This window comes from Crocodylus siamensis, chromosome 4 (genome assembly GCF_052110815.1).
Source record: "Crocodylus siamensis isolate JL-2025a chromosome 4, ASM5211081v1, whole genome shotgun sequence".
Lineage (NCBI taxonomy): Eukaryota > Metazoa > Chordata > Crocodylia > Crocodylidae > Crocodylus > Crocodylus siamensis.
In genome coordinates this window covers 171,673,825-171,690,183 of record NC_143398.1, presented here as the reverse complement: position 1 = coordinate 171,690,183, position 16,359 = coordinate 171,673,825, and the positions used below count along the sequence as shown (strand labels likewise).

Below are 16,359 nucleotides of genomic sequence, written 5' to 3'. Positions count from 1 at the left end.
CACTTAGTGCTTTTAATTATACCAAATGAAGGGGTTTATTCCACTTCCTAGGGAGAGTATTCCACAGTTTAATAGATCTTAATGTCAGAAAAGGAGAGAAATTGGCTGAATTGAGCTTTTCCTAGCATTCTTTCACAATAACCTAAAACCTGTTCTCTTTCTGGAGGAAATACAATCTCCACAATGTTATAAACAATGTAATGTTATATGAAAATTGTTAAGACTGGTGCTTCATATACAGTCCATGAATAATGGTCCTTTTTATATAGTAAACCTGATGAATCTCATTAGCTTGGTGCATACATTCTTATAATGTGTTTACTGAGATTAGTCTTACATAGAAATCTTTCACTATTTTTAATTTCCCTATAGATACTATAAGCATTGAATACACTTAATAATAAACGCTGAGAAAATATGAGGGGAAAAGCCAGTAGGGTCCCTGAGTATAAGTTATGTTAACATTTTCCTCCTACCCTGGAATTATAGCATTATAAGTAAAAAAACAAACAAACAACAACAATAAAAACAATGGAGTTCTTTCAAATTTGCCCATCTTTGGGGTGTTCTAGTCAGCTTATAGGATGCTTGATCATAGCCCTTTTCAGATAGATAATTTAAAAAATACCTTTACCACTTGCATTTGTTATGAAAAAAGAACAAAGAAGATTGTAAACACGGTATAAGGAACTGATAGACAAAGATATTTTATTTTGCCACTATACAACTAACTGTATACTTGAATTGTTAGATATGTCACTGGAAGCATTGTTTACCCTCCTCTTCAGAGAACTTTGCTATGCAGCAAAGTTCTATATTATTGACATAAAACACAGCTACTTAACAAGATCTGTGATTAAATCCCATGCTGCTAGCATTTGTATTTTTGCTTAGGCTCATTTGCACCCTGTTGAGATGTACTTGAAGGCTTGTAGGACTCAGGTGAAACTGTTGGTTTATTGTTTGGTTTCCTTTCAGCAGTTCTTGAGATTCCCTAACAGATTGTTATTTTCTTCAAGAACTGATGGAAAGATATCTCTCCTCTATGACTTTATTACTTTAGTACCTGCATTCTTGACTCTGCATGGTTCACGGTAGCTTGGCTGCCTTCATTCCCCTCCATGGGTTGTACAGGGTTCAGCTATCCAGTTTTTTCAGATCCAAGGAAACTGGAGTCTTTCCCATAGAGCAAATAGTCACAAGTTGGGTGTAGCCAAAAGACATCTCAAAAGTAAGACAAGGTTCTTTGGGTGAATCTAATATCTTTTATTAGACCAAGTTAAATAGTTGGAAAACCATTTCTTAGCAAGCTTTTGGGATTTAAAACTGTTTGTCAGGCTGAGGAAGCTTCTGCAGTTGGTGTGTGCTCTTTTTGGATGGAACGCATCCAGTAAGCATCCAAAGGCTGCGCTGGTATGCATGCTAGGCAGGCAGTCAATCAGTGAAGATGTAAATTGAGGAGTCAGTGGGTAAGAGACAGAGAGGGGTATGAATGTAGCAGATAAATAGTGGAGAGGTACCTGGGTAGTCGGATGTCAGGCAGGTTATAATGTGTCATAAACCCAATGTCTGTATTTAGTCCGTGATTTTTGGTGTCCAGGAGGTTGATGAAGTGAAGTTCATAGGCTCATCTGTGAAAACTGTTTTGTCAGTTCTCTTTGAGGATCAGGACTGAGAGATTGGAGAGAAAGTGGTTTTCTTGTGAGAAATGTTCCCCCACAGGTAACTGGGTATTTTTGTCTTCGATAGATTTCCGATGTGCATTCAGTCTGGTGCACAGTTGTTGTTTGGTCTTTCCTATGTATTTTCCATCAGAACATTTGGTACATTGGATGAGATATATTACGTTTCTGGAGGTGCAGCTATAACATCCGGGAATGCTGATGGCTCTGTTGTGGGGTGTAGTAATTGTGGGGGTGGTGGAGATGTGTTGGCAGGTTTTGCATTTCTTGTCATGGCCTGGTCTGGATATACTCGGTGTGTTCTGGGCCATAGGAAGCTTGCTTCTGTTGATGAGGTTAGCAAGGTTCGGTGCTTGTTTGAAGGCTAGGATGAGTGGTTCTGGGAAGATTTCTTTAAGAATAGGGTTTCCTTCTAGTATGGGTTGCAGTTGTTTGAGGATTTTTCCATATGGGTTTGAGGGAGGGGTGATCTGTCATAACCAGTCGTGTGCAATTCGTGGGGGGGATTTTTTCTGTACTGCAGCAATTCTTCGTGTAGTATCTGGTGGCTCTTTCAAATGCGTGATCTCTCTCTCTGGAGGAGTGTCCTTGTTGAGTGAAATCCTTTTTAAGATGAGTGAGGTGGCAATCCTGGGGGTTCTCTTCAGTGCAAATTCAGTGGTATCTCAGGGCTTGGCTGTATATCACAGCTTTCTTTGTGTGTTTAGGGTGTTGCTGGTTCTGTGCAGATATGTATGTTGGTCTGTATTTTACCATTCTGGATAGTGATCATTGTGCCCAAAAAGGAGATGTTGGTGCTGGACTATTCAAGAGATAGTTGGATGGAGGGATGGTGATTGTTGAATTTCTGATGGAACTCAATCAGAGATTGCAGGTTTTCAGTCCAAATGATGAAGATGTCATTGATGTATCTTAAGTATAGTAAGCATTTGAAGGTGCAGTCCTTGAGGAATTCTTCTTGCAGGTAGCTTATAAAAAGGTTGGCACACTGTGGGGCCATTTTGGTGCCCATAGCTGTTCCCATCATCTGGAGGAAGTGTTGGTTATTAAAAGTGAAATTGTTGTGTGTGAGGATGAAGTGTATAAGGTCAGTAATATCTTTGGGTCTGTACTCTGAGTTTTCATCTTGCTTTTGTAGGTATGTAAGGCAAGTTTGGATGGCATCTTGGTGTGGGATGTTGGTATATAAGCTGGTAACATCCATGGTGGGTAGGAGTAAGTTTCTGTTAAATGTCTGTAGTGTCTTGGACAAAACTTGCTGTTTGGGTGACAAGCAGTTTTAGGATTGATTTGATGAAACCTGATATTTCTTCAGTTGGGTTTCTATGGTTGGCTATGATAGGTCTGCCATGGTTCCTTTGTTTGTGGGTTTTAGGGAGTATGTAAAAAGTCTCTGGGTTAGGTAGTGGGAGGGATCAAGGGCTGTAGTTTTTCTTGTAGTTCTGATGGAAATGATTTGATGGTATTTTTGAGTTTCATGGTGAAAAGGAGAGTAGGATTGTCTTGTAGTTCTTTGTAGTGGGTGGTGTCAGAGAACTGTCTGTTGGCTTCCTTTATGTAGTCTTCATGGTTTGCGTTGTTAATTATTTCATTTTTCATTCTCTCCCTGAAGCAGACAATGGAGTGGTCAAGGTTAAAGTTTCATCCACTGTGAGGTGTCCAATCTGATGGTTTTTTGGGGAGGTTGAGGTTGCTCTTTTCCTCAATGTTGTGAGAGGACGAATTGTTGTTAGAAGTGGATTGATTTGGGTTGTGGAAATATTCCTTGAGGTGGAGAAACTGGAAGAAATCTTCTAGTTCTCCACACTGAAATATTTTTAGGGTATTTTGCTGGACAGAAATTTAGGCCTTTAGAAAGGACAGATTTTTCAGTTTTGGTAAGCTTGTGTGTGTGGAGTAAATGATGATATTTGAGGGTTTGCTGCTGCTTTCAATTTCATGAAGTCTGAAGTTGGAATGTTGTACGGTGTTGGTGTTGTTCATCTGACAGCTATTTTGTGGCTGGGAAAGTTGTTCCTGCAGTAATTTGTTCCATTTCTTCTTTTTATGTTGGATGAATGTTTTTCATAGCCTCTTTGCATCCATTGTATAATATTAGAGAAGATGTCTGGATTTGTCTCTCTTGAATTGTTGTAGCATGTGGTGATTTCCTTCTTGAGTTGGTCTCTTTTGGAGTAGATTAGGTGAAGCAGATGATATCTAATTTTTTCTGAAGTTCTCCTGCATAGCTGTGAAACATATTTGGAGCTGTGTGTAGTAGTCAGAGGATTGTGGATGTGTAGTCCTCTGGGAATGAAGTTGTGTTTCTTGCATAGGCTTTGAAAATATATGTTTGCTGTTGAGTTTGACTTCTTTCTTTTTCACGGTGTACAGCTTGCTAAGAGAATTTTTTCCGCAACTATTTAAGTTGGTCTAATAAAAGATATCGGATTTACCCAAAGAACCTTGTCCACCTTTGTTCTTAGATCAACACAGCTACAACTTACACCCCTCTCTCAAAGGTAAAGCATTTTAGCATTGTCTAATCTAGCCCTAACACAGTGTTTTAATCCCCAGAATTACAGTAGCACAATTGAATACAGAGAGTATCAATACCTCACTGACATTGCTGGAGGTATACTATTTTACACCAAATGAGAATCTGGCCCAGCATGTTTAGGAATTGCTGGACCAGTACACTAATGTTTTTGGGAAGGTTGGGGTTGCTCTTTTCCTCAAAGTTGTCAGAGGATGAGTTGTTGTTAGAAGTGGATTAATTTGGGTTGTGGAAATATTCCTTGAGGTGGAGAAACTGGAAGAATTCTTCTAGTTCTCCACACTGAAATATTTTTTAGGGTATTTTTCTGGACAGAAATTTAGGCCTTTAGAAAGGACAGATTTTTCAGTTTTGGTAAGCGTGTGTGTGGAGTGAGTGACACATACCAATTTAGAGATGGAGGCGCAAGAACAAAGAACCCAGAATGCTTATTTGTGAATACTCACAGAACTCACAGGTGCTGAAAGTTTGCCAAACACTTTTAAATGTTATATGTTTGTATAACTAATTATAGGGATGTATTTCAACCACTTTAAAGGAATTGTTTGTTCATGGAACTAATATTTGAGCATCAGGTTTGCAAGAGACTTGGCCTGAAGTTTATTAAATCAGTAGAAAGATTCTAGTTGGCCTCAGGGAGCAGGCCTTTAGTAAATGCCTGTTTTCTCCAAATAAAAAAGAAAAAAGGAGTAATTTCAGTACCTAACATCACTTTTTTTATTTTCACTATTATTTAGACATGTCCTCTACCTGGAGTATTTTACTATTTTATTTATTGCCACTAAGGCAAAACTAAATATAGTCTTAATACTAGACTCCAGATGGTTTTTAGAGGGTGATCAAATTTACGGTTATGAAATTTACGGTTATGGTTGTTCTCCCCCTTATACCTTACAGCTAAGCCCAAATCCCTCAAGTTTATACTGTTGGAAACATTTTATGTCATCTCACACTTCCCAGAAAGGAAAAGATCCTTTTCTAAGGCCTTTAGCACAGTTTTTGTCTCATCTTGATTCTTTTCTTTCTTAATACAAGTTAGTTATTTGATTTTGCTTTCAGTGTCTTATGCGTTCTGTCACTTATATGGACTCAAGGAATTCTGGTACATTTTCACTCTATTTATCTGTTCCAGTTACATGGCTTCCATTAATGTAGTGTAACCCTGAATGTAGTTTTCCTTATAATACCCATAAAATAGGTCATTATTATCCCCATCTTGCAGATGGGGAACTGAGGTATAGAGAGATTCTGTGTCTTGCCTAAGGTCACATGAGAAAGCTAGGCATGGAATGAAGACTTCAATCCACATCTCCCAACTCCTCAGGTAACACCCTAAACACTAGACCAATCCCCTTGTTTTAGAAAGTATTTCTTTTCTATTTAAGATCTAGCTCCATTGGCTTCTGTGCAGCTATGTTACATAACTGGAAATCTCTGTATTTTGAAATCCATGATATATTTTAGTTCTCTTGTAGCAGGGCACTGGAGTGTACCTGGTTCAGGCGGTACAGGGGCCTAATGAGACTCACCTGATAGGAAGAGGGCTCAGGCTTGAGTGATATAAGCCTAGAGCCTGGATGAGTCAGGCAGTCTTTCTTTGACCCAAGAAGTGTGAAGCTCCTGGCTGCAGAGCAGCAGCTGAGACCCAGACCAGAGTGTCCATGTGCCCAGGAGAGGACTGAGCCAGGCCAGGGGGTCCACAGGTCCTGAGAGAGCTAAGCCAGACTAGAGGGTCTGAGACCCCAGAGGAGCTGCTTGTGGGGCCAGAGATCTGAGAACCCAGAGGGAGACTGTGTAAGGGACCTGAGGGCTCAAGTGGGGCTGAGTGTAAAAATAAGTAACATCAAAGAGAGAACACCCATGAGGCTTTGCCAAAATTTGATACTGGGATGTCCTGGTATAAAAAAAACAAAACAAAACAAAAACCTCATGGCACACATGGCAGCAGCATAAACTGCCAAAAATGAGTCTGGCCATCGAAAGTCATGCTTTGGCTGCTGGCCAAGCTCTGTGTGGCTGGATTGGTGCTGCTGCCACCCTGGAAGGCCCCCAGGACCCCAGGTAAGGTTGCTGGGACCAGGACAAGTGCTGGCCCCAGCCTCCCTTCTCCTACTTATGACAATTTGGAGCATGCTGGAGTACATGTGCAGGGGCATGCCCTGGGGCACAATGCAGGGATACAAATGTGAGATGCTGCTTTTGTGCCCCTAGAAACACATGCCTCCACATGTGGGAGATGCTCATTGTCATAAGCACTGCTCAGTTCCTCCAAGCTACCAATGGAACTTGATGTAGCCTGGGAACCACTTTTCATGTTTTAATGAACATATACCCTGCAAACTGGGACTCATATGTTACATCCAACTGGTGTTCCAGCTGAAGGGTAAAAGTCAGAAGTGTGATCTTTTAAATTACTTTGTCAGTATTTTATGGTTTATTCAGAGGAGGCTTTTTTGCTTTCCTAATTAGGTCCAGTATCAGACAATCGTATCATAAAAATGCAAATAACTCTATCATTTTTGTTCGTGAAACACTGGCTCAAGTGATTGCTGCTTATCCCCTCTTGCAAGATTAAAAGGAGATTGAATCTTCCACATTCTTCTCTTTTCCAAGATTTTACTTAGCTCCATACAGCATGTGGTAATATTATATTAAAATCATAGCATGGCAATATGTAACTGCATGAAGTGAATGCTATACCATAAAACCCATGAAATTTATCAACCACTCTTCCCTTTTTAAAATTTTCTATGCAAGGAAGCAATAAAAGTATGTAATATATAAAAGAACTTATACTGCTTTTAAAATATGAATAGAATTTCAATTCCAACAATAGCAAGCTTTATACTTCATATAGCACCAGATAGCATTAGTGATGTGTCCTGCTTTTTATTAGTACTTTAGAAAAAATCTATTTCAGTTTACTAAAAAAATGCATTTACACTATTTGTTCAGTTAGATAAGTACTTCTGTCATATAAAGCATCTTCATTTCATGTATTATATGAAATTATATCATTTTAATGTATTTATGTGAAATTTACATCAAGACTGGAGCATGTCTTGATGTTGCAAAGGAGAAAAGAAATACAGCTTTTCTGGTCTCTGTGTAAGCTTGTTTGTTTGGGTTTTTATTGTTTGTTTTGTTTTTTGATAATTTGTGTTAAATTTTTCTCTTTTTGCATTCAGTATATTATTTTCCCTTCATAGAAAACTGTTCTACATATGACTGAGCCCACATACAGATGATCTGCTTTTCTTTTTTGTTTCTTTCCAAGGCAATAAGACATCTGGCTGCTACTAGCATGTGTTATCAAGTCACATCCTTTTAACCCTCCTCATCAGTTTATTTGTAAAGTGCTCACCCGCTGAGATGCTAGGGGCCATGTACAAACAGTTTAAAACAACATCAGAAAATAAACAGTATGAGGCAAACTGATGAGGTGTTTGTAAAGCTGAATAGTCTGCTGTTGGGGGAGGTCATCTCAGTCCAAGGTAGGGACAGATCATGGTGGAAACTGAAAACATCTCTGAAAATAATAATGTCCAGATCCTAGCTGGCATCAAATCGTCAGTTGCTAGGTAAGTAGGGCTCTGTTGACCTCAGTTTAGTTGAATTGAATTAACATCTGCATGAGGATTTGGCATAAGTATTTTATATAGACAATACAGATTGAAGAAAATACTCAATGGAAATAACTCCTAAATCCTAGTAGATGCCACAGCAAAAATAACTTCATAACCCAGTGAATGTGTGGGAGCAGGTCCTTTCAATGGCAGGTGATGTGAGCATAGAAAATGTGTTCGGGATGCCATCTCTGGTATAGATTTTAAGAACCAACGGATCCACTGTAGAAGCAGCCCCCCTCTTTTGTGACAGCTAATGTGAAGAATGGGGCAACCACAACAAAATCCTAGCCATTCATGGCACACTGATGCATTTAGCTATACGTGACAGAGAAATCTGGATACTGGATAAAGAGAAATCAGGAAAGCTGGATACTACACTAAAAAAAAGAAATTGTAATAATAAACTCTTGCATTTCTGTGTTCACATATTGCTCTTGCATAGGCCTTGCAGGATAAGTGAGGAAGTATCCAGTGCAAATTGCACAGCTGGAAAGGTTTTCTTACTACATCTGGGATTTTCAGGGAAAGGGCACCAAGAAATGTGTTGCTAAACATGCCTCACTGGTTTCAATAAATTGGGATCCAGAGAAGAAGAAACATCGTCTTGGTAACTCTTGCCATCAGCAGTATTTCTCTCTTTCCTGCTTTGAATATGAAGCTAGTTTAGTTTCTGCCCTGGAGTGGCAAATGGTTGATATTATCTGGATGCCTCAAAGTTTCCTCATATTCAGACTCATTTAAGCTAGCATACCTACTGAATATTCAATACCTCTTTCTAAATGGAACTACAATGTACAGTGGACATACCCATCCACCTGCCATTTTTGGAGAGTTTTCTCTTCATTTTGTGCTAAAGCAAAGGCATAGGAGTTCATTGGCTCAGTACAACTATATTTGAGTAGCCCAACATAGTTAATCATAGACCGGTGATTTTCATAGTCATGCAAACTGATTTTAGAACATTATTTCCTCACATGGGAGCTCCTGGTAGCTTTTTTAATCTTGTGTCTATGTGGTAACATGAGTTGTAGTGCAATGAGATAAAACAAGGGCCTTTATCTCTGGTCTTTTTTACCCACAAGGGTTCTACCTGTTTTGGTCCAGAATGTACATTCAGTTATGTTTCATTTTTGCAAGATGAATCCCAAAGCTATTACTGGACATGGACTGTGTAGAAGCATTGTTGATTTTTGAATACTGGTTCAACCAGCCAGGTCTATCGTCTTCTATATACTGATTGCAAGATACTGTTTAAAAATGTTGTGATGTTCATGACTAAACCAGTTACAAAATTGAGCTAAAGATAATTAAGTTCCATGGTAACTTGTATAACTTAGTGAAGGAAAAGAGAAAACAGAAATAGAAGAGAAATTAAAATGGAAGTAAAATATAATAGGGAGCAAAGAGACAAATGCCAGGTCTTTAACCTAGTTTTCCTCTTTATCAGATAATTCAATTTTTACTTTTTTATGTCAGGAAAGAAAGTGTTATATGTCTTCATATTTGCATCATTTTTAGAAATAAGCAAGGGCTAGAGAGTACTCATCTAAGTATTTTGTTATTGCTGTTGTTGTATGGAAATTCAGAAACTTTGGTGATGAGTGATGGTATGAAACCCTAAGATGGGTAGCTAGATAGTCACAAGTTCCAGACCTTTTCAACCCATTCTAACACAGAGGGATGTTTCCACCTCTTACAAATAAATTACCTAGTAGAAAGCTGCTAAAAAATGGGATTGGCACCCAGTTACCCTGTCACAGGCCTCAAAGATATTGTACCATATCTCAAGGTATAATACCATGGAGTACTTGTTGATAAAAGAGACAATGAACTATTCTTTTCATTACACTTTAAAAGTAAATGATCTTAACTAAGGACTTTGAGCAGGACAAGAAAGTTGACCACTACAGTGCTTCTAACATCCGTCACAAAAGCAGTTTACCATCTTGATCATTTTAATTGATGTCCAGGATCACTGTGTTACAGACTTAGGGCTAACTTACTTCTATAGGGTTCTATGCAGTCATGGGGGACTACTTTAATTGAATTAATTGCACAACTGAGTACTTATATTGAAGTTCTAATAAATGTTTTGATATAGATCAAACATATAAAATACACAGTTAGTCCCAGACCTTCAATTTGAGAAAAGTCAACAAATTCCCAGTGGATTTCTTTTAGTGTACAGGGAAAACAAAACAAAACAAAACAACCCCCCCCAGAACAAAACAAAATCAGAAGCCCTGCTTATGTAGAACTTTCTGATGTTTATTATTTAAAAACAGTTTGTGCAAAAGGAAGGGGCTTTTCGTATGAGCAACTCTAGTTCAAATAAAACTGTGAAAATAAACTTCTAAGGAGATTAGGAGTGCCCAGCATTATCACTTGAAGTAGTTTCTATTTATTTTTAAACAGTACTATTTCAGCCTTACAAAATCTATAGAAACAATATTACAGAGAATAAATCAGAACTTCCACAGAAACTAAATGAGCGATAGCAAAATATGACACATATCTTGGATTAAAAAAAATCTCAAGAGCAAAAGAATTACCAGTAGTTTAAAACTAAAAAGAAAGCAAATAAAGTACCAATGTATGATCACCTCAAACAACTTCTAAATCTCTCAGGTTATCAAGTTGTCTGAAGAATTTGGCCCTCAAACTCTTTGTCCAATGAAAACACAGTGTACAGTATATGTCAAGGCACAAGATAGCCTCTTCTTTACTGCCATTTGCCTCCTTAGAAAAGGTCAAATTTCCAGACCTTTGGGTGAATAAAGAAAAAATCATAGAGAAAAAAGTTTCTTACAAAGGACTTGTTAAAAAGTGCTAGCATCCTTGTAGCTAGTTCTGTAAAAAGAGTTAAAACACTAATTGTTTCAGCTTCAAGGGAAAACCCTTGAAGAATGATTATCTCAGCACCCAGCACAAGGGGATCATGATCCTGACTAGAGCTGAGCACTTCTATGGTACAAATTATAAAAAAATAAGAAGAAAGTACATACGCAGGCAAGGGGGTAGATGACCATAAATTTTATGTGTACACTGCCACCAACCAGAGCAAGGCTGAACTATGAAAATCCACTTACTTATTTTATCCTTTAAATGGAAGGCAATGATAATACAAATGGAGGATGTCGCAGGGCACTTCCGAGCCCTGCTCCTAAGGAGGCTCAACCCCGGGAGGGGGAGATGTGTAGCTGGACACTAGGGTGCCTGCTACTGGCATTGGTAATAGGGCTTGGCTGCCAATCAGCAGGGCAGCACAGCTGAAGGTTGCTTAGGCAACTGATTAGGTCAGCTGACTGAAAGGGGGCAGGGCCTGGCCTTTATAAGCAGCCAGGCTGAGGCCAGAGGTCAGTTCCCCTCGGACAGGCTGAGAAGCAGGAGCTCTGCTGCAGAGCAGAGCAGAGCAGAGCAGAGCAGAGCAGAGCAGAGCAGAGCCAGGCAGGGCTGCCTGAGTGCTTGAGCATCTGCGTGTTGAGATGGGATGGAGAGGCCTCTGACAGGGAGGCTCGACAGAGAGCCAGGGTGGCACGGAATGTTATAGCCGGTAGGCTGATTTTGGGTTACCGCCGGTTGGCATGGCTTTGAGTTTGGTTTTGATGGTGACTGTGTAATACTGCAGGACCGGGTGAGGCTGTAGGGGTAGGAGGAGGCCTCAGGGGAGCACCCTAGCAGAACAGGGGTGGTACCTGGTGGTGCAGAGGGCGCTGCGTTTCAGGGTGTGCCCAGGGAGGGCACAGTGATTGGTGCCAGAGCTGGCACTGTGGATGAGGCATGGTGTTTTGGGGTGCCCCAGTGGGGCACTATCGGGAGTAAAGCCCAGTGAGGTATACGACCCAGAAGAAGGGTCAGGGGGCCAGGCACAGCTATGGGCCACCCGAGCCCCAAGCACGGGAAGCGCACGAGCGAGGCCCAGAGTGGGCGAGGAGCACGAGAAGCATGGGCATAGGCCCCAGTGCAGGCGGGAGCATGAGAAGTGCGAGCATAGGCCTCAGTGGGGTGAAAGCGCGAAAAGGCATGGAAAGCGCAAGAGCAAGGCCCAGAGCGGGTGAGGAGTGCAAGAAGCACGAGCATAGGCCCCAGTGGAGCGAGAGCGCAAAAAAGCACGGGGAGCACGAGAAGCGCGGACATAGGCCCCAGTGGGGCGAGAGCATGAAAAGGCGCGGGGAGCGTGAGAAGTGCAGACATAGGACCCAGTGAAAGCAGGGGAGTGCGAGAAGCACAAGGCAGGCCATAGAGCAGCTGTGAATACGGGAATAGGGAGCCCAGGTAGAGCAGACTAGGTTCAAAGGCCCCAGAAGGGTGGGCGAGCGATTAGAAGCCCGGAGAAGGGGGGGCACGCGAATAGAAGCCCAGAGGGGGCACATATATTGGGGAGGCCCCGGAGAAGGCGCATATACCGGAGGGGCCCTGTAAAGGGCAAGCGTAAGATTAGAGCGTCCGGTGAGGACAAGGATACAGGAGAAGCCCCAGATGAGGGTGAGTCAATTGGGAAGCCCCTGAAAGGGGCGAGGGCAAGTCTAAAGAGCCCGGAAGGGCAGAGCGCACGAGAAAGAGCCTAGAGAGGGCAGGGTGCATGGGTAAAGGCCTGGAGAGGGCGTGCATATCAGAGAGGCCCCGGAGAGGGAGCGTATACTGGAGAAGCCCCAGGTAGGGCACGTACATAGAGACACAAGAATGTCCAGAACACCGGTGAGGGTTGGGCTTGGTATTGGGGGCAGAAGGAGCCACGCAACGCCCTATGGTGGGTGCACCAAGAGATATCCGTATAGAGCAAGAGCACCGGGTCTGAGAAGCCCAGGAAAGACAGCCTCCCATTAATATTACATAAACAGCAAAGACGTGGTGGGCGAGACGAGGGTGCTGGAAGGGCAACTTGACACGGTAGGGGTGCAGGAGAGATCACGGCCACTCCTGGGCCCCGTCCCGTGACAGAGGACTAAGGACATCCATATATAAGTCATCATAATACTTTGCTATATGTAACAGGGGGGTAGTCTATGGGCACCTGAAAACATAGATGTCCCTCCCTCTCACGGTTTAGGGCAGTCAACCCCTGCACTCACCTGCCATGCCTTTGATGTCAAATGAATTAACATAAAAATGTAGGAGGCTGTCCCATTTGCAGCCCTGGTGTATTGGGCTAGTCACGTGGCTCCGAAACATCCCTACACCATGTCCCATACCTCAGAGATGGCTTCCAATTCTCCTTACTACTCCCCCAGCCCCTTACTGTGCCACCCTAACCTTCTGGTCCACACAGGCTTCAGGTACTTCTAGGTGGACCTTGGCCCGTTGGCCCCTTGCTGGGCCAGACTCTGACCTGTGTCTGGGACACACTCACTCTGCCCCTTCACTAGGCTACAGACTCACATTCTGGACCTTTCACACCTTGGGTGTCAGTTCCCATTTGGTGGATCTTAGCCCCAAGTCTTACTCTTCTATGGGGTGACCCACAAGGCAGTGGGAGCTGAGGTTTTACGGCACCCCATCCTCGCCTTTCACTGGAGAGGCACAAGTGTGGCATTTCCTGGGGGCTGCCCTGCCATAGGCAGTTCCACCACACCATCCAGCCCCATTGGCATGCAGTTTCTGGTCTTAGCCAAGACCAACAGGAAACTTCTCCATCCCTATAGCTCCTACCTTAAGCCCCAGGTTTTATGGGAGCTGTGGTCTTTTGGCTGGGAGATGTTTTTTCTCATGCTCCTCAGGTATAACTGCTGGCCCTGCTCTCAGAGTTTGAGCTTATACACTGCCTGCCCAGCCTTCCTCCAATCAGGCAGCCCCCTGTGGCCAGGAGACCACATAATTGGAACTGAACCCACCTGCCAGCTGCTCCACAGCCTGCCTGATGTTCTTAAAGTGGCAGGCACAACCAGTGCACTGCCACATTATAGTATAAAAAGGTATTTGATGTAGATTAGTACTGTCAGGCTAAGGGCAAATTTTAGTTGAAAAAGTTGTCAAAAATTTTTTTGCCAAGAAATTGGCAAACATGTAAAAGCCAAACCAAAAACTGTCCACGCATTTATGGTGAGGTCTTAAAACTAGCTGTGTGGTCCATAAGTATAGTTATAGGCACTGAATCCCACTGAGATTTATAGAAGTGGCACTCAGAGGTATCTGTAACATACAGTAATACTAGTGTTTTAGTTTTACTAACATATAGTTTTATAGTTTTAATGTGCCAAAGCATGTGCCCATATAACTAGACTGTTAGTTCATTTAGTAGCAGATACATAAGTAAGTGCTTATATGTTTGGATAACTCCTGATTTTATTCTATGCCCATAAAGGGGAAAACAAGGTACTGCCACAAGCTGGGACTTATATTGGACCTTCAGTCTGGCCTGGTACCAAAATGCAGGGTTTGCTTGTTTGTTTACTTTGGTTACCTTTTATTGAGGGTAAATTTTCTTTGATGTTTCCAGGCAAAAGTTTTGATATGAGAGTATGTTATAGGAATTGCCAGGCCCATGGTTCCTCTCATCTAGCATCCTGTTTCTGACAGAGGTCCACACCAGATGTTTCATTGCTTCTGCTTGGGCATTTGTAGTTTTATATACTTTATGCAGTGTTATTTCCATGTTTTGGTACAGTGAGGACCCACAGCTTGCCAACCAGTAGGGAGCCAAGAGAAGTAGAGATCAGTTATACCCTTTCACTTTCCATTTCTGAGGTCTGTAAAGATCAAGGTTGCTCACAAAGCAAAGGCTGGAGGAAAACATATCATGGCCAGGGCTTTCAGACTCTCTCAAAATCAAGCAGCCATGTTACTGTTCATGAAAAATCCAAGATAATTTGGTCAAGGTCTACCTCATGGTATGAAACGGACTAACATCAGACTTTCAAGGCCTTAGTTTCTATTTGGGTTATCATTTATTTCAGCCCATTTTTCTGGGTAATGCCTCTGGGAGCCTCAAGTGGCATATTACATTTGCTCAGTCATTTTTTTTGCCCATCTTTCAGGTCAGCTGTGAGCTACTGTTAGGCTGTGCTCAGGTCTGCTCAGACACAGCTATGGTTAAAACTCTGAGAAGACTTAGTGTCTATTTGACTTGCCTGTGTTCTTGTCTTTGGCATAAACAAATATGCATACAATACTATTATATATAATATGCATATATGTTTACTAAATGTACGTGTACATATATTATTTGAACCTTGTAACTGCAATTAAACATCTTTACAACTGACCTTAACAGGTTGCAATTGAAATGGAGCTCAGGAGAAGACTTGCACAAAACATACTGCTACTGTATGGATTAGAACTGCTACAGTCCTTGAATGGCAATAGGTAGCCTTTGTTGCCTGTTGACACTTTGGATCCAGTGTTTTTATAACTAATTACGTGCTGATGGATCTGGGTTAAGTTTACTCCCTTCTAGGCCTAGGTTTCTTCTTAGCTCTGTTTCCTTAACTGTTTTCTGTTTTCGCAAAAGCAACTCAGCTGAAATTCAAAGATATTAGACACATCTACACATTCAATAATGCACTTTTACTACTGTGCATTAAGTTTAGTACCTCTAATATGATGTTCTACATAAAGGTATATTAGGCTGCCGTAAAGTGCAGTAACAAAAGTGAATGCCTTTTTAGTGACGCTGTTCAGTAGACTAATTCTTCCGCACATTAGTGTATTCGCATTGTTTTTGACATGATGCTTTAATGTGCAGTAGACTAGGATACTGCACAGTAAAGCTCATATGTAGATGTGCCCTCTGAGCCTGGATTTGTTGAAATTCCATCCCATGGGCATTAGATGGAATTCATGACACTGGGTTTGTGCTCTTGCACAAATGGACAATGATGCTGTCAAGTCAAGCAGTCACCTTGCACCAGAACCCTTGTTCTATTTTATTCTGCAGGTTTCTCTCTTAATGACTTGATTATACTCCTTTCATGCGCTCTCTCTTTTCTTTGGTGAACATTTAACATTTCGATGCTGAAAACTAACTAGGCTTAATCTATTACCTAACCCTGCCTATGGCCAAAACAGTGCCTTTAATTTGCATCTTATGTTGAGGCTTTCCTTCTGCTAAGCTGAGACTGTAGCTAAATTCAGAGAGTCACAGAACAACAAACTGATCTGAACTAACTAGAGTATTTTTTATTCTTTGTTACTAAGTCTGTTCAGGTGTTAGAACCAATTTGTTTCAACACCAGTTTATTCCAATTTATTGCAAGCCTCCCCATACCAAGCATGGAAACAGGTTTGAAGGAACACAATAAATATAGTTTACTATTTAATAAATGCCAACATTAGGGTTGGCTCAAAAAGGACACAAAATATGCATATCTGATCCCAAACATTCACCATCAAAACAGGACTGACATACAGCTGATAAGACATAGCTAAGAGGGGTGAATATATTTCATACTTTTAATACATAAATAATATTATTAAATAATGTTGTCAGATGCAGGCAGAACAGGGGTTTGAACCTGTGTATCCCCCATACCAAACGAGTGCTCTGATAACTAGTTCTTTAGGTGTTTTGGGGTTA

The 16,359-nt window shown here is 41.4% G+C and overlaps 1 protein-coding gene and 1 pseudogene across 8 annotated transcripts in view; one reads left to right on the top strand and one right to left on the bottom strand.

Moving 5' to 3' along the window:
- ERBB4 (erb-b2 receptor tyrosine kinase 4) overlaps nucleotides 1-16,359 on the top strand; it is a 1,162,978-nt gene that overhangs the window by 475,476 nt on the left and 671,143 nt on the right. The gene's annotated exons all lie outside the window — the stretch shown is intronic.
- LOC149867176 (uncharacterized) lies at nucleotides 1,463-2,159 on the bottom strand (annotated as a pseudogene).